A 19,482-nucleotide genomic window follows, 5' to 3' on the forward strand; every position below is an offset into this window, starting at 1 on the left:
GTTCAGACTAGTATCATATGATCTTGTGTGTTTGTGTGCTATTAGTTGTAATGCATCTTCTTTCATTTATAATTTCTTTTATTTGAGTCTTTTCTCTGTTTTTCTTTGTCAGCCTAGCTAAAGATTTATCTATTTTGTTTATCCTTTCAAAAAACCAGCTCTTAGTTTCATTGATTTTTCCATTGTCTTTTTAGTTTCTACTTCATTTCTTTCCATTCTGATCTTTGTTATTTCTTTCCTTCTATTAACTTTCAGCCTAGTTTGTTCCTCTTTTGAGAGTTCCCTGAGGTGTAAAATTGGGTAATTTATTTGGGATCTTTTTTGTTTCCTAACGTAGGAGGTTAATGGTATAAATTTCCCTCTTAGAACTGCTTTTGCTGTGTCCCATAAATTTTGGTATGGTGTGCTTTCCTTTTCATTTGTGTCAAGATGCTGTATTTCTCTTTTGATTTCTTCTTTGACCCATTAGTTGTTCAGGAGCACATTGTTTAATTCCCACATATTTGTGAATTGTCCATTTTTCTTTTTGTAATTGATTTCTAGTTCCATGCCAGTGTGGTCACAAAATATGCTTGATGCTATTTCAGTTTTCTTAACTTTATTAAGACTTATTTTGTGGTCTTACATATGATCTACAATGGAAAATGTTTCACGAGCACTTGTGAATGTTTATTCTAGTGTGATTGGATAGAATGTTCTGTACGTGTCTGTTAGTTAGGTTCATCTGGTCTAACATGTAGTTTAAGCTCAGTGTTTTTTCATTGTGGTGAGAGTGTGTCTCAGCCTCTCCCACCCATTCCAGTGAGGGTCTATTCTTATTCACCTAATATGTAGTAGTCATTCAGCTAGTTTCTGGATTTCTTTCTGAGGTACATTCAGTGTGTCAATGGAGTAGGGAAACTTAAGAGCTTCTTATATTGCCATCTTGGTTGACTATTGCTATTTTTCTAATTGTTCATATAAAGGCAAGTATTACAATAAAAAGATAAATCTTCCTAAATACTAAAAAAATATGCTTAAGAAATAGAGGAAGCAAATAAAATGGTCCATAAGGGAAAGACACATTCTTATGTGAAAAAGGCAAGGTGGGGAAAATTGTGTAGTGTGTATCTTCTCTTTAAAAAAAGAGAAGAGGGGCGCCTGGGTGGCGCAGTCGGTTAAGCTTCCGACTTCAGCCAGGTCACGATCTCGCAGTCCGTGAGTTCGAGCCCCGCGTCGGGCTCTGGGCTGATGGCTCAGAGCCTGGAGCCTGTTTCCGATTCTGTGTCTCCCTCTCTCTCTGCCCCTCCCCCGTTCATGCTCTGTCTCTCTCTGTCCCAAAAATAAATAAACGTTGAAAAAAAAAATTAAAAAAAAATAAAAATAAAAAATAAAAAAAGAGAAGATAAAAAAGGGGGGGGGAATGTTAATACATATATATTAGCCTATATCAACAAAAACAATAGAAGAATTAAACATAAAATTAAAAATAATTATCTAAATGGTGAAGGCTCAGGAATAGAAACTAAACTTTTTTAAATCCTTTTTTGTTTAGGATATTTGACTTAGAACCATGTGAATAGTTTGTATTAATCACAAAACAATTTTTAAAGCAATATCAAAAATACATAAACATAAAATAAGTGTAATTCTTTATCCAGTTAATTAGGAAGACCACACAGAGAAGACTGTATTAAGTGACTTTAAATTTTTTTTTTTTTAACATTTTATTTATTTTTGAGACAGGGAGAGACAGAGCATGAGCAGGGGAGGGGCAGAGAGAGGGAGACACAGAATCTGAAACAGGCTCTGGGCTCCGAGCTGTCAGACAGAGCCCAACACGGGGTTCGAACCCACGAACCGTGAGATCATGACCTGAGCCCAAGTCGGATGCTTAACCGACTGAGCCACCCAGGTGCCCCTGTATTAAGTGACTTTAAAACACAATCATTTGACTGGTATCCCTAGTAGGATGTACCTTAGGACAAAAAAAAAATTGCAAAACAAAATGTTTACTAGTTTCAGGTGATCATATCATGCTGATAGTATTAGTATCACTAATCTAAGACTATTAATATTGTGGAATAAAATAAATGAAAAAATATGTAGCATTTCTAATTCAGTTATTTCCAATGACCTTGAGCACCAGTATTCTCAGCACAGAACAAAGGAAGGATACGTATAAGATACAATAAATTAATTTTTTAAATGTTTTTTAATGTTTATTCATTTTTGAGAGACAGAGCGTGAGCAGGGGAGGGGTAGAGAGAAAGGGAGACACAGTATCCGAAGCAGGCTCCAGGCTCTGAGCTATCAGCACAGAGCCTGACGCGGGGCTTGAACCCATGAACCGTGAGATCATGACCTAAGCCGAAGTCGGGTGCTCAACCGACTGAGCCACCCAGGCACCCCTAGAATAAATTAAATTTTAAAAAAACAGTGTTCCTAGATTTGAACTGGGAGTATTGGTGTGAACTCATAATGTATTTTACCTTTTCAAAAATATGTATTTCTTAGAATATATATAATGTGTGTGCGCACACACACACACATACATACACACACGTTAGTATTCCCAGATCCAGATTATGGTCTCTAAATACCATTCTCAAAGGACTCAAAGGACTGGGGCAGGAAACAAGTTTCCTTGCTATATACTAAATAACAAGGAAACTGTCACAGACTACAAGGGTCATATCAGCAGGCCTCAGTAGCCAACATAAAGAGGCCACTGCTCCTCTTCACACAAAAAAGGGGGGATAATTTGAGCATTAATAATTATACAAATTGCAAGAAACTTAACAAATATTTTAAATTCATGAGGATTTAATAATTCTATTAAAAATTTTTAATTTCATCACCATTGATAAATAAAAGCAAAAAATCAAGCTTTTCCTATGTGAACTGAACTATCAATATGGTAAGTAAAGGAAGTTTTGCTTTATAAAAATGCTTCAGCTAATATGTGAAGAAGAAATCATAAAATTAGACTATCAAAATTTTGCAAATTGTAATGAAATAATGGTTCATTAATTGAGTATAAATGACTCCTGATGTCACAAAAAGAGAGTCAACTAAATATTTTCTGCCTCTTGGGACACTTGGGTGGCTCAGTTAGTTAAGAGTCCAACTTCAGTTCAGGTCATGATCTCAGAGTCCATGAGTTCAAGCCCCACGTCTGGCTTTGTGCTGACAGTCTAGAGCCTGGAGTCTGCTTCGGATTCTCCCTCTCACTGTCCCTCCCCCCACCCCCTCAAAAATAAACATTAAAAATTTTTTTAATTAAAAAAAATAAATAAGAACCTAGTACATCTTACTGTCTTGTGATTACTGTTTACCTGTTTGTTATTTACTTCCACAATTCTGAACTCAGTAAGGGCAAGGACCAGGTTTATCTAAGCTACTTTTGTAGGCTCAACAGCTTGCACATAGCAGGGGCTCAGTTCATATTTGTCAAATGAATGAGTCAATAAATGAATGAATCAATGAGCAAATATAACTCCATTGATCACATGGTGCCAAGATATGATATCAAGTCATTCTATCAGAAATAGTTCATACTTTGTGTCATTTAATCCTCACAGAACTTGCGCAAGATATTAGTCCCATTTGATAGATAAGGAAATTGGGGCTCAGAAAGCCTACGGGACTGACTCAAAGCCACATGGGGAGGAAATGGTGATAGGATTAAGAGTCCAATCCAGGCCTGATAGATTCCAGAACTCTTGGGTCTTTCTCACTTCCTAGGCTCCTTCCTGCTTCTGAATGTTACATCATCTCCCAAAGGGGGAAGAAAAAAGAAGCTGGTAGAAAGATCCTCCCTTTACAAATTGGAAAAGGTGACCTCAGAGTCATATATAAGAGCAAGGGCACTGCCCCTCTCAAGCACAGCAGCTGACTTTCAGCCATCTCTAGTGTAATATAAGGAAAAAGTTAAAAAATATGCTCACATTCACACACATTAACTTTATATGGCTTTGGGCTGTGTTCTTTATTTTATTTTAAACATCTTTTTCTCTCTCTTTTTAGTCATATTTCTGAAATAACAGAACGTTGTGTTCTGTGTCAAATCTCACAACTGCACATAAAAAAGTGTACCTCAGAGTCTCCTACTTAAAAAGATATGGAAATGCAAGATTCTAGTGAGTCTAAATATTTCTTTATTACATTCTCAGGTTGAAAGAAAGTTTGTTCATCCTTTTCTTTTCCTAAGGCTGTTAAACACAGTAACCTTGTCCCTTCTTATCTTCATGGCTTTTCTGGAGTTTCAAAATTGTCCATGGAGCCAACCTCAGGATTGCCTGTCCTTCATATGATACATTCAGTTAGGTACAGTTCTATTCTTTTCCTGGAGCAGAAAAAGAAACAATAGGTATTTCCCATGCATTTAGCAAAAGAGGACCCTTATTTTCAGGGAGGTAAAGAAAGGGAAAGGAATGATGATGGTCTAGCCCTTTATTAGTGAGGTGCTGCTTTTTTAAAGCCACTTCCTTTTTATACTAATTATTAATGTTTTCCAGATGTTTATGTCTAAGACATATCCTTTGGACTGTGATACTGAGTTTATCATACTCATCAACAGGTAAATTGGTTGGTGTCTACATACAAAATAAGCAAACAGGTGCCCTGAACAATGCAAAAATAATCCTCTATTCAAAATTTAAAAATTAGTTAAAAACCAAATACCCTTTTATTCTCAAATACATAGGTTTCATTAAAAGTTCAAATTGGAGACTCACAGCTAAAGTCAATGCCATGAAAATCCTATTTTCAATCATGGTAAGGTATATTTTCAAAGGATTTCTTTTAGAATCAGGTGGATGTTTGCTCCTGATTGAGTCATGAGGAAATGATTTCTGTACATAACAAACTATTCCTTTTCTTCATTTCTTAATGAGTCAAAGAGCCTCATAATGTTAGCAATCAAATACCTTTTTGAGATCTGTTTTAAAGCAATTGGACAGTTAAATGGTCAGACATAAGTACTAATATGTTACCAAAAATGTCCATTTTATCTTCTCTTCAACAGATTATCGTCACCATCTGACAGTTATCATTTACCAATTATTAAACTTGTACAGTTATCAAAGGACCTGTTGGTGTTTGTATGCTCTATCATTGTTCCTCTTTCTTTTGTAACCCTCTTTAAAATGTTACTCCTGGGGCGCCTGGGTGGCGCAGTCGGTTAAGCGTCCGACTTCAGCCAGGTCACGATCTCACGGTCCGTGAGTTCGAGCCCCGCGTCAGGCTCTGGACTGATGGCTCGGAGCCTGGAGCCTGTTTCCGATTCTGTGTCTCCCTCTCTCTCTGCCCCTCCCCCGTTCATGCTCTGTCTCTCTCTGTCCCAAAAATAAATAAACGTTGAAAAAAAAAATTAAAAAAAAAAATAAATAAAATGTTACTCCTCCATCAAGCATTTTATCAGAAAATAAGAAAATCACTCCTCCACACAATGTAAATTATTTTTAATACAGAAAAAAGTGAATGATCGTTATTTGTTCTGTCAGCCTCTTTTTACTAAAACCGCATTTTGTCTCTCTTTTGCATAGTACTTGGCCAGGCACACAGGGGAGTTGAAAGGATCGTAGTTGATGATAATTATGATGCATCCTGTGCTTGTTCACAAGGGACATTTGCTAAAGATTAAAAATAAATTCACAACTAATTGACTACCAGCCATAAGCTATACTGCTGGGATACCAAACCACCAACTGGAAAGAAAATGGCTGAGCAGATCTTGCCAAGGATGAACCCAAAGATCAAAAATGACTTCCCTGCTTGCCTAAAACATAGCTAATCAAATGAATGGCAACTTCAGTATTTCTGTGATTCTCCAAAGGGACCTCCTCAGGATATGAATGTTTAGTTGCAAGTGTTGAAGCTCATCCCCCAAAGTTGTCCTTTGAAGCCATCAATGAAAAAATACTTATTTAACACCAAGTATGTGATTTGTGTTTGTGGACTCTGGGAGGCAACCATAAATAAGATGCCTATAATTCTTTCCTTTGTGGTGTTTACCCTAGCAAGGAAGGAAATAGTAAGAGACTTTAAGTAGTGCTACAGAAAGATGAGGAAGAGAGTAATAATGTATTCCAGTGTCAGAGACACCTCAGTTCCTTATTTTCTATTTGTTACACCTACCTCAAATTGAAGGCAGTATTCTTTATTCTTCTATACCTTATGCACGAGAGATGATCCAGGAAACCTTAGTGATTGTCTTTCCCAAGGAAACATGATTCACAATGGTATAAGAACAATCAACTTTACTAACAAATCATGTGGACGAGCAATAGAGAAGCACTGAGAAGTTAAGATTGGTTTTTTTGAAGGTTTAATTCTACCTTAGAAGCTAACGCTGTCAGAACAACCCTACAGCTTAGATTTTTCTCTCTCCTCTACTTCATCCATATTTTGTTTTTTTCTGGACATTCTCTTATCTTTCCTTTGACCTGTTGTCTGCCATCTTGCCCCCTCTTTCACAAAGCCTGAGATCATAGATTATGGTTATGTGATAGGAGCTGTTGATATTCACCAACATCTAATTCTCCTCTATTTTTTGTTAGATATTTCCCTGCCCCCTTGAAGTTAGGTGTGGCCACATGACAGTGCTGGACAAAGGAATGTGAATTACCCTCTGGATCCAGTGTTTCATGGCTTATGCTTGACTCCCCAGCTCTTTCTCATCTCCTGCTGTGGTATACTCTGCAGCTTAGTGATTAGATGGCAGTGTCATAAAATAGTAGATTCTCCTTCAGCTTTAGTCCCTATGTGACGATAATAGACAAAGCTCTTCCTGACATCATGAGTGGAAAATAACCTGAAATTTTGAGGTTGTTACCAAATATAACTTGGACTATTCTGACATATATAGATAGAGGAGGAAAGAGACTAACTAGCACATACAGTAATAGGGTATTGGCAACAGAATGCATTTATTTAACAAGTATTTATTGAGTTGCTGCTACGTAAGTACCAGGATCTAAGCTGGGAATATAGAGCAAAGGCAATAAAGTCACTGCTCTCAAAATGCTTGTTGTCAAATGAAAAACAACAACAACAACCTGACAAATATACAAACGATTATGATATAAGTCGACTGGAAAACCTTGTTTTTGTTTTCTAATTAGCCAAATACACTAAGGAAAAGTTTGGAGGAATTTTTGCCTAAAGGGTATGCAACTGAAAGTTTGGAGCTCAGTCCTGTCATGTTTATGTAAGTCATTACTATTATTATTATTATTATTACTATTATTATCATCATCAACCTACTTATTATTAAAGAATACGTGTGACTTTAGGTATCTTTAAAATAGAGGAAGGATATTATTCCTCCCTTTTAGACTACTGAAAGTGATTAATACCCAATTGTAGAGAATATCTATGTACTTCAAGTTTTTAAGGCAAGAAGAACATCCCAGGCAGAGTGTTTAGCGGAAAGGCCTCTGGCTGTGATGTTAGTAGCTGTGTACAATTGAGCCACGTCCCTGAACCTTGATGTTTTCATGTTAGTCATTCCACAGGTGTCCAGTGAGCATTCATTGTGCACCAGGTACCATGCTACGCTCTAGGGATAGGCCAGTGACCAGGCATGGTCTTCCCACTCTACAAGCCAGCAGAGAGCGTGAACTTTAAGTATTATCATTAATCGCCTAATTATGAATGTATTAAGAGTTATAAAGGGGATTTTATTGGACCACGTGGTTGAGGGACCTAAGTGGGAAGAGAGTCATCAGGGATAGCTGATGATTAAACTGAGTTTGGAAGAAGGTGTAAAACCAGCATCACAATATTTACCTTGAAGGTAGCTGTAAGGATTTAAAATATAAATGTAAAATTCCTGGAAAAAACTGGTTCTTAATAGATGCTAGTCCTTGAACAGTGTTTAAAGACTGGTGCATACATGATCAAAAGCAAAATACTTAAAGGGGAAAAAAAGGATGCAGCATTTAACCACATATTAATATATAATTTACTACTCTCATTGTCACTATCAATATTAAAACATTGCACTGAGCCATTTCATAATTGTATTTTTATGTTTCCCCTGACATCTCTCAATTCAACCACTGGGGAAGCCCCTGTCTTCCTGTCTGCCTTGTTTTGGTTTTGTTTCATGTACCTTTCCTGGCAACGGGGTCCATTCAGTTGACTGGTTACCATAGAAGCCTGCTTGCTCTGAAGGGTAGTTAAGTGTTCTAGGGAAATCAGCAAACTACAGGAAAGGAAAGACTGAAAAACTCTTGCCCAGATTATGAGTCAACAGGTAAATTTGATTCATTTTATTCCACATTACTTCTAGGTGGGGCCTAATCTGGGGTGCAAATAGCAGCTTAAAGTTTTTATTGCTTCAAAATAGGTGTTCTATCAAACCATTTTATCTCTATTTGCATGGCTGTAAACAGTTTAAATAAGTAAGTCTCTTGATTTCACCACCTTATTTTATTTTATGAATAACTTTCTTTTATTGCTTCATAAAAAAACTTCACAAAATTTTTAACTTAGTTCCCATTGCATGGGGAGTGAAGGGGTATTATAAAAGTGTGTTTCATGGTGATAATTATAAATGACATATAGAACAGGACTAAACTAGACTTGCTTGATGTGGGCATACAGAAGGAGAAAGATAGTGAACATCTGTATCCATGAGACTTTCAAGTTGAGTCTATAGGAAGAAAAAAGGTATTAATAAATACACAATTGAGGACTGAACTTAAACCAATATGGATTTCAATTGAACAAACTGTTTCATTCATTTATAGAGAGTGGAGACTAACATATACTTTGTCAAGCATGTGTTATTTCCCAGTGACCTCTGAAATAATATTATTGTTATTTCCATTTTTTTGAATGAGGAAATTAAAGTTAAGTTCAAAGAGAAAGACAGAGATACTCTTATACAAGGACCCTACATCCCCTAGGACCAAAAACACAGTAACAGTAATTTCATCATTTCAGTTGAGTATATGAAGCAAATTAAAATTTAGATAGTATCTAACATTTAGAAAAAGTGTGACTTTTAAAAACACAAAGACAACAACAACAGTGCCATCCACTGTGCCATAAAAGCAGAGTGACTCAGAGACAAGAGCATGGAAAACAGGGGCTTTTGCTCTGTTGTTTGTTGAAAAGGAAGCACTATAGCATTGGCAAAAACAGCCCTGCACTTGCATTCGATGGAAAGAAATCAGAAAGTCCTCTGGAACAGGCTTGAGCTTTGTGGAAAATCATGTCCTGGTGCAAAAGTAATAGCTGTTATAGATAAATAACCATTTATAGCTCTTTACCTTGGTTAAACTGTTATCTTCCAGTCTGTAAAAGATAATTTGGGTTTTTTGCAGAGCTTTTTAAAGAAAACACTCTGCCTCTTATGAAATCCATCTCCCCAAGCTTTGCTCAAGAGTTTGAAGGCATTCTATGAATATCTTGGAAATCACATCTCTGAAAAGCAGACTGTTAGTCCTGAGTAACATCTCCCTCCATTGAATTATACTTTCCTTGCCTAAATAGCAGGTGGGGCTCAAAAGCAGGAGGATGTCCCTACAGAGAATTTAAGGTCTTTTCATCCCTGAAATTTCAGATATGCTTTAGAAAACAGCAGAAGTTCAGCATCCAGATCAATTTAACATTTAACGGGAAAAGTGCAGAACCACCAGAACAAAACATTAGATTACAAACTTTCCACATGGTGAAATGGCCTCAAGACAGGTGAGTTGGAAACCACATGTTAAAACCCTTCCCTGAGATTCCTAAAATGAAAGTTTACTCTATTACTATTTTATCTTTAAGAGAAGAATTTTAAAAGTTTGCCAACTCTTGGGCTTTGCTAATGGAAAGTTGAAACAAAAACATTAACGTTAAATATAGGAAAACTGTAGGATGACATTTCTTCATTGTGTTAAAATACACATCACATAACACTTTCTGTCTTAATCATTTTAAGTGTGCAGTCAGCGGCGTTATGTACATCCATATCGTTGTGCAACCATCTCCACCCTCCATCTCCAGAACTCTTTTCACCTTGCAAAACTGAAACTCAGTCAGTACCCACTAAATAATAACTCGCCCTAACACCCCCCCCCCCCCCCCCGGGCGGCCCACCACCACCACTCTTTTTTCTTTTTTTTTTTTTTTTTTTTTTTTTTTTTTTTCCTTTTTCCTCATGCCCCAACCCTTGGTAACCACCATTCTATTTGCTGTCACTGTAAGTTCAGTTTCAATTTGGTGTGTGTGTGTGTGTGTGTGTGTGTGTGTGTGTGTGTATTTTCATACGCCACCTACAAATGTGTAGAGAGCAAGAGGGAGTCACTCACATCAAGCAGCGACACAAGGCCACTGCAGCTAAGACCAGATATTTCCCAAACCTGCACGGGTTGACAACACCCAGAACTGAGAAGCAACAGAAGCAGAGGAGGTCTGCAATGGCCCAAGACTGACTAAATTCCTTTAAAGGGGAGGATTCTGCAGCACACCGTCAGTGTCTAGACACTGATCATTTCACGTCTGACCACATCAAAAAGACAACTGCTATTGCCACTGAAGACTCTGCCCATTGATTTCTGAACAAAACAGATCCTCCATTGCTTGAACATAATAAGCAGCACATACCGAGAGCTGCCCTGGGACGAGACCAAGGCCTTGTGTCAACTCACAGACTGACTCTGAGTTTGCTTTGCTAACTTCCTACCCCTTGTTATATCATATTTGTTGTATGATTTTTTTTATTGTGCTTTGCCTCGTGTGACACGTAAGAAGCCAAGTTAAATGGGTAGTGAGAGGTCATTGAGTTTGAAATCCTGAACCTGCTTAATAATTATGTTAACCTTGCTTTATGATTGAGTAAAGCTGTATGAAAAGACACAACTCGTGTGTACGCCTTCATAACGTACTCACGACAAAATGGAATCAGAGCATATTTGTCTTTCAGTGTCTGACTTATTTCACTTAATGTAATGCTCTAGATTCAGTCATGTTATTGCAAATGGAAGATGCCCTTTCTTTTTTATGGCTGAATAATATTCCGATATATAAATGTATACATAAATATTTATGTATATTTCCAATATTTATATACACCGTGTGTTCATTATCCATTTCTTTATTCATTCATTCATATTCATCAAGAATATGTCATACTACAAAATGCTTTTCATCTGTAGAATGGCATTGTAATATCAGCTATCACTATTCTTATTGGCAATGAGTAAATGACTGGAGCATATCCACCACGGAGATACCCCTAGCAAAATGTTTTGCAAGAGAATTCTACCCATGGTAATAAATAGAGGCTTCACAAACCATACGGCGTACAACCCAGCAGAAAATGGTTGTGGACATCCTAAGATCAAGCATAATTATTAAACAGGCAAAACCTCCAGTCTCCATGCCTTTATGCACTTGGTAAACAGCTAGGATATAAATGGTCAACCCCAAAATTCTATTGTTTCCCTGTATCTTGCATACTCTGTACAGTTTGCTCTGAATCACTGTTCAAAAAAAAAAAAAAATCCCAATGATTCATCCTCCTCTAATCTTAGTAGAAATCATTTCTACACCAAAGTGGACTTTATTTTCCCTTCTACTTTCAGTCAGCATGGAGTCAGAGAAGAACCCAGGGCCCGCTTGCTAAGCCCTTCTCTACCACAAATCACCTCTAAGACCTTGAGTAAGTCATTTCTCATCTGGACCTTCCTTCCTTCATCTGTAGAGTGCGGGGGCTGAGGTGGAAGGTTTCTAAAGTCCCTTCCAATTTGAAGATTCTGTGATAATACAGAGCTGTTTCCAGGTGCCTGGCAAAACTCCTAGTTTCTGTCTTTGTTGTTTCCCATGTACATTTAAATTATGGGTCCCTCAAGTAAATTTCAATAAAAAGGCTCTTTACCCAGGGTTAATTGCAAGTTTTAAAAAGGGGAAGGGGAGAACCCACACAAAGAGTTGTTGAAAGCTCAGAGATTGCTACCAGGATTAGAATCAGCACTTTTGTCTTGCCAAAATTCCTCTCTGAAGTCACACAGGACAATCCTCTTAATAAAAGAGGCAGGTTTAGCTGGATGGGTCACACCCAGCCTAACAATGGTGGGAATTTCAAGACATTGTTAAGCTGCAGTCACATGAAATTGAACTTTTGTATCCTATCCGATAGTACTAGCATCGCTTGCTAGGGGGCAAAACCAGAAATAATAAACTTTTAACCAGAAAAAAATACAAGTGCTTTTTGAAATCCAAGAAGATCACAATGCTTGCCCTTGATATTCCCTGGGCTCAGGACCATATTAAATGCTTCATAGACCACAGGCCCTCTTATTCTGGACACCAGGTCCCACATTCTTTCAAACATAATTCAAGTCCACATCTCATCCTAAATACATTTTTTCTTTAAACTGCAAAAGGATTTTTCTTTTTCTTTTTGAAATTGTTTCATTTTGAGGTTTCTCTCTCTTATTTTCTAGTCTATAATTTCTTTTTTTCAGATCTTTAATATTTTCATTGGCTCTAAAATGTTTTATTGCCTCTGGTACCCAATGAATGAAAATCTCCATAATTAACCCAAGTTCAAAATTCTTTTGAAAATGAACCAAATCATCAGAACTGGGTCACAGAGTAAAGGCAAAATCCGTGACACCTCCTCCCGATACTCTACAGGCCAGCTACATCCCCTGAACCCAGACTGTACTCTGGAGTCTCCAAAGCCAATTCAGGCTGGGTTCATATTTGAGGCCAGAACCCCTAACTTCCTGGTTAACCAAATTCAGGAGAAGAAATAGAAGTAAATGAAAGTTTCTTTTCAGAATATGGCCCTAAGAGGACTTTATACCCTCCTAGAAGCTGGTTCTTCTGCCTCATTATAGACTGACCTTTGAAATGGAACTTTGCCTACATGTCATGATAGCATTGAAATGGTGCTCAGGTTCCAAGGATGGGAGTTTTCAAGGATAGCAGTTTGACACCTGGGAAGGCAGGGATTATAAATCAGAAACTTTGTACTGTACTTGGTATTGGAAAAATAGTCTTCCAGAACAGACATCGTCTGTATTCCGATACCTGGTATCTAATCTAGAAAACATTCTAATTGTTCTCAGTTTTTTCGTGACAAAATACAAGCTATTGCCTCAAGAGGGAAGAAAAAAAAAACCCAGATAATCTTGATTACAGGGTCAAGGATCTATTTAGGACAGCAGCTCTCATTCAGCATTGTTTTGGACATCAAAAATGCATTTCGCTAAAGCTCCCTCTCCTTGAGGGTTTGCAAATAAAACCATCTTGAACCTTCATGAAATGGAAATTGTCAGTCAATCCATTGATAACTGAAACAATAAACCTATTCAAGAATACACAGTTTAGAATCATATATATGAAAAATGTCCTCTTCAAATGTCTTAGACCTCTGGAAAACACTGCTCCCTTTCGGAATCTTCCATGCCCAAGGCTTGTTAGCATCCACAGATGCCTTGTGTACTTAGAAACTTTCCAAGGTAATTGGATCTTTTTTCCCTAAACCAGAACTAGAACACATTCCTGACAGTGGAACAGAATACGTAAACTCCATACTTTCCTGGAACATCGAAAACGTATGATCTCCATCCTAAAGAGGATCCTCCTATGAAATGACATTGAGTAATAGTTATATTCAATTCCTAATAATAAATCTACCTTCTTTCTTCATCCAGGATGAATGGAAAATGGCAGACAGGGGATGAGGATATTGGGAAAGGACTTTTGCCAGCCCACACCCCTCTTCTCTTCTAAGAAGAGCATTCATTGTGTAAAAGAAACTAAACAAATTTCTTTCATTTGAACCTTTCCTACCTACTGTTGAGGTGAAAGTCATTGCACATATATCCATTTATATATTTCAGAGGTGTGCTGCCTGGCCTTTGCCTAAGTTATGTATTAGTCCATAGGAGAAAATAATAAAAAATTTCTTCTTCTTTTTTTCTTTTACCATCATACTGTCATATGGTCCTGCTGACCTTATTGGACTTGGACCTGTGGGGCAAGCATGATTCCCAGGTGTCTGCCACCTCTTCTAGCCCTGCTCAGGCCCAGAATGGCCTGAGAGGGTGTGAGATTTGGCTTCAAAGGAATTAGTAACTCCATTCCAGAGCAGGATGGAATCCTGGCAGCCCAGGGTGTCCCCAAAAGTTCCAGCCTGTGGCCCAGCATATTCCTACATGGCTCAGACCTGCAGACCAATTCCAGGGAGCCTGGATGGCAAATCAGCACCAGGTGCACATGCAGTTCACACCTCTCCCTCCTGCACCTGCACTGAGGTATCCAGGAACACTGGGCTGGTGTGAACAGGGGTCTCTGACCCAATGCAGCAGACCATGTTCCTGGGGCCAGGGGTTTCCCTACTGCACTCCTGTTGCAGAGTCAGGAGGGTCCTTTGAGCCAGATTTCTTATGGCCCTGTGCTCAGAAAATACACAGCGACTCGGTGGGAGTTGGGTCTCCAGGTGCCTCTCATCAGCAGCCTTCTGGCACTGTTAAGAAATTTCTATAATTTTGAGGTGACTGACCCAACTTCTCTTCTTCCTGGGATGGGTTGTTTTTGTTTTTGTTTTCAATTGGTAGCAAGCACCAGATAAAATAGTACCACTCATCCCTGGTTTAATAGGAAAGAGATAGCAGTCTGCATATCTAGTAAGTTATTTTTTAAATCTTTCTATACATACAGTCTATCTATGTAGGTGTTGCTAACTGTGTGATATATTAGCTGCATCGCCTCTTTTCTACTAATTGTACATTGGATTCGACAAAATTTCTGGTAACAGTAAAACATTGTGGTCAGGGTATTATAGTTTTCAAGTAGAATATGACAAAAAACAGGTAGGAATATTCTTCAAGGAGAAGCCTATGTTGGAACATAATCTAGTCAGGTGGCTTATTAGGATTTTTATTGAATTTTAAGAACTTGCTGATTTGTTTTACTCTTAGAAAGGGTGCATCCACTGTCCTTTGAAAGTATATTATGTACTCTGCCACCATATCTTCTGTGGTTAACATTTTTGAGAGAGTTTAATTTTTAAATGGACTGGGGAGCTTACCCCTGGGACCTAACTATTATGAAAATTTTAGCTGTTTGCTCTGGCTTTTGATTAGAACTATGGATAAAACCCCTCATTTAATAAATAGTTTTTCTCACTAATTAAGAAATTGAGGGTCCACGTTATGCAATGGCTAGCTACACTGCTAATTTAGTGGCAAGAGACTCAACTTCAAGAGTTCATCACATGGTGATACTTGGTTTAGTAATTTGTATTAATTTGGTTAGATCCTTGGAGAAATCCTAAATTCTTTTAGTGAAGCTATTCTTTTTAATCCTTTAAGAGAGTATTTGACAACCCTGAAATCAATCATCATACATGCATTCAACAGATATTGCTGAACAAATGCTACTTATAAGAGATTCTAAGTGGCTAAGGCAGAGGGAATACTAAGTACGTAAGATATGCTCTCACCCTCAAGAAAGTTATGGTCTGACAGGGATCTTTGCAATTCTCAGAGCTGGTGTGCCCCAGTTACCACCTCAGAGGGTTTCTATATCTTCCTCTTACTTCCACCTCTATATAGCACTCTTGGGAATTTTGCTTCAGCCCCAAAGATAACTCAAGTGACTGACCAGTAGAGGGTGGTTTTCTTACTTTTGGAACCAAGTAGACTTTCTGTACAGACATTTTAGAATTAAACCCAGTGACCTCAAATTTATGCAATTTTATGATCTTGGCAAAGTCTCCTAAGCAGACAAACTGAAGATTTTACAAACCATATGATGTTCCTAGGAAAAAAGAAAAAAAAAGGTTCTATGACCAAATAAGTTTGGGGAGTGCTATATATAGTATATTCTGCTCTTGTTGATTATGAGTGTGCATGTTAAATGTTATCAGATACCCAACTGTAAAGAAATTTGGTTAACTTTGTTTAATCCAGCATTTTCCAAGCTTGTTTGAATACAGAGCCCTTTTTCAATAATGATTATTAACATTTCATGGGAAACTAATGTGCTTTGGAACATAATTTGGGAAATACTATTCTATTCCAGGCATTGGCAAACCTTTATGTAAAAGGCCATATCATGAATATTTTAGGCTTTATGGCCCAGATAGCCTCTGTCACAAATACTCAACTCTGCAGTTGTGGCAGGAAAGCAGCCATAGGCATTACATAAACAAATGGGCGTGGCTACATAGTCCGATATAATTTTACTTACAAAATAAGCAGTGGGCTGGATTTAGCCCAGAGGCCCTAGTTTGCCAACCCGTGGTCTATAGTTTCCACTAAAACTTTTCAGAAGAGCTAAAGCTCTGCCCAGAAAGGTTCCAAACTCCTCTCGCTGTGTATAACATTCAAAAACAATCTATCCATTCTAAAATTTTATTTTTAAGGTATCTTTTTAGTCTGAAACTATTATCAACCTAAATAAATAGCTATTCTTTCCATCAGAGGTTTGAAGTGCTTGCCAAGAGGCAGTTCTTTAGCCACTGACTAAAGAACAGTGGTTATCATGGATTGTGGGACAGCAACAGGTTTTTGTTTTCTTTGTTGTACTTTTCTGTAATATTTTTGTGATCAGAAACAAAAACAACAGAAGATATTTTTTTAAATAATCCTCCTGGAGTTCAACAGTTTTTGCAATCCTTCTCTTGTCTTGATAGTAATGTCACCTCATATTGGCATGGCACTTGGTAATTCCCAATGCCTTCTATGGCTTTTATTTCATACCCACTTCCCATTTCTCCTTTTAAGTAAAACAGGACAAATACAGGTTCTGCTCTCAGCTCTCTTCAGTCTCTTGTCCGTGTTTTCCACTCTCTCTCAAAATTTAAATTTTCACCTCTTTATGGCTATTTCCTAAGTGTATATTCCTAGATCTAATTCATCTCCTCCTATCAGAATCACCTTGGAATTTATTAAATGTGCCAATCTCTGAATCCCCCTCAAGGATTAATCAAAACACTCAAGGATGGAGACTGAGTGTGTTTTTTGAATACCACATAAATCTAGATTTATCTTGCTGGTTTAAAAGGAAGAAACAGCAAACAAAATCCTCCTTTTGAGAGATTTAATTGTATAGTATATTATTTTTTCTTGGTTTGTCTTCTGTAGCAGACTTCTAAAGCAAGGTATATGGCTTATTTATCTTTTTATACTTTATATACCTAGTTACCAACTCTAATGCCCATTGACATAAAAGATGGATCCCATTTTAGCCATCAATCCTACTTTCCTCATACTTCCCAATCCACTACATTTGGGTTCATTTCTTCTGCCACACCACTGACATTGTTCTTTCACAAATCACAAACAGCCCTTTAGTTACTAAACCCAAGAGCCACATAAGTACTCATCTTTTGTGCTCTCTTTTTAGCTTTTGCCACTGATGACCATCCCCTTCTTCTTGAAAGGCTGTCTACTTAAATGTCCCATATATACACTGATTCATACTCAAAACTGAACCCATCCTGTGGTCACAAATGGGCACTTCCTGCTTTGTCTCCTCTCTATCCAAATGATACCACTATCCACCTCATTCCCCAAACAAACAACTGAATATCAATCTTAACTCACTCTTTTGCTTATTCTATCAACTTTATATAATTAACTTCCAACTATTTACCCACGATTCCAAAGCAAAAGACTCCAAAAACGCAACTATTTTCCACAACTCACTTGGCAACAAAATCTACCCTGAAATGATTGAAGGTTATTAATAGTTTTAATGTACCTCATTTATAGTGAATATTTGTATGTTTTACTGTGGAAATAGAAGTGTCTTGATTACTGCCCAGACCTTCCGGAGAGTAGTATGTAACATATTTTATGTGCATCATATTACCTTTCTGGAACTATCCAAAAAATTCTTAAATCCAAAAAAGTTTGGTCTTGGCAGATCCTGGGGATTGTGAGCTCATACCTCCTAAATAGCTCCAGAGCTCTTCCGGTTCTCTCCATCTCCCTTATGTAAGGGGACTGCCATCACTTGCTGGATTGCTTCTCAACTGCTGCCGTGTCCTCACTCTTGCTTCTTCCAATCCATCCTAAAAAGAAAAAAAAAAAGGGAAAGAGAGAGAGAGAGAGCGAGAAAAAAAAAAAAGATACATCTCTCATATTTTGCTTCTAGCATAAAGTCCAAAGTTTGAACATGGCCAAAAATTCCCCAGATGATCCGGCCGCTGCCTATGTCTCTAAGCCATATTTCCATCACTTTCTACCCCCGACTCATACCAAACACCTAGTTCCTCCATGCCCCTACTCTCCTTCACATTCAGTCTTGGAATGGACTCCATAATTGTTTTGTTGAATGATTAAACAAAATATAATTCACTTTTTTCCTAGGCTGCTAAGAGAGAACCAATAGGTATTTTCTCTGAGCAGATTACTGTTATTTCTTAATTCCTCTCCTTTTGGTATGAGGAATGGAGGTGGAGGCCACAATAACTATACATAAGAGTATTAGTTAATAAAAATAATGTATGGACAAGAGCAACCTAAATTTATGTCCAGACACAAATGCCCTAATGTTGCCCTAATGACATTTCAAAAGTATTTCCTGGTATTTGAACCATTTTATATTAGTTGCTTCTCTACCTAACACTTAACATTTGCAGTAATTGTACCCCTGGCAACATTTATTATTAAACATCTACCATGCACAGAACAATTTATATACATTGTATAAATTATTTCTATTCCTTGTATTAAACATGTAAGGTGGGTATTATTATCTCAGTCTTAAGGATGAGGAAACTGAGGCTTAACCTATTTTCCCCAAGGCCACAGATTCAAGTGTCAGAAATGGGATTTCAAGCTAGTCCTCTTCATCTACAAAGCCTTCTCTACTCCTGCACAGTCTTGCAGCTCAGTAAAAACCCATCATAGTATTAGGCAAGGCTGAAGTGATGAATCATGGGTGACAGGTAAGGGAAACTAGTGACAGGCACCCAGGGGAGTGACAAAGTAAACAGGAAGGATGGAGAGGGAAGATGGCGGCGTAGGAGGATGCTGGGCTCACCGCGCATCTGCTGATCACTTAGATTCCACCTACACCTGCCTAAATAACCCAGAAAACCGCCAGAGGATTAGCAGAACGGAGTCGCCGGAGCCAAGCGCAGACGAGAGGCCCACGGAAGAGGGTAGGAAGGGCGGTGAGGCGGTGCGCGCTCCACGGACTGGCGGGAGGAAGCCGGGGCGGAGGGCGGCTCGCCGGCCAAGCAGAGCCCCCGAGTCTGGCTTGCAAAAAGCGGAGGGGCCTGACGGACTGTGTTCCCACAGCAAGCGCGACTTAGCGTCTGGGAGGTCATAAGTTAACAGCTCTGCTCAGAAAGCTGGAAGGCTGGAGGACAAAGGGAAGGAGAGCTGCTGAGCCCCCAGACGACAGAGCTCAGTTTGGTGGGGAACAAAGGCGCTCGCCAGCGCCATCTCCCCCACCCATCCCCCAGCCAAAATCCCAAAGGGAACCAGTTCCTGCCAGGGAACTTGCTCGCTCCGCGCAAACACCCAACTCTGC

Source organism: Herpailurus yagouaroundi, unplaced genomic scaffold, assembly GCF_014898765.1.
Source record: "Herpailurus yagouaroundi ecotype Mexico unplaced genomic scaffold, PumYag 182, whole genome shotgun sequence".
NCBI lineage: Eukaryota > Metazoa > Chordata > Mammalia > Carnivora > Felidae > Herpailurus > Herpailurus yagouaroundi.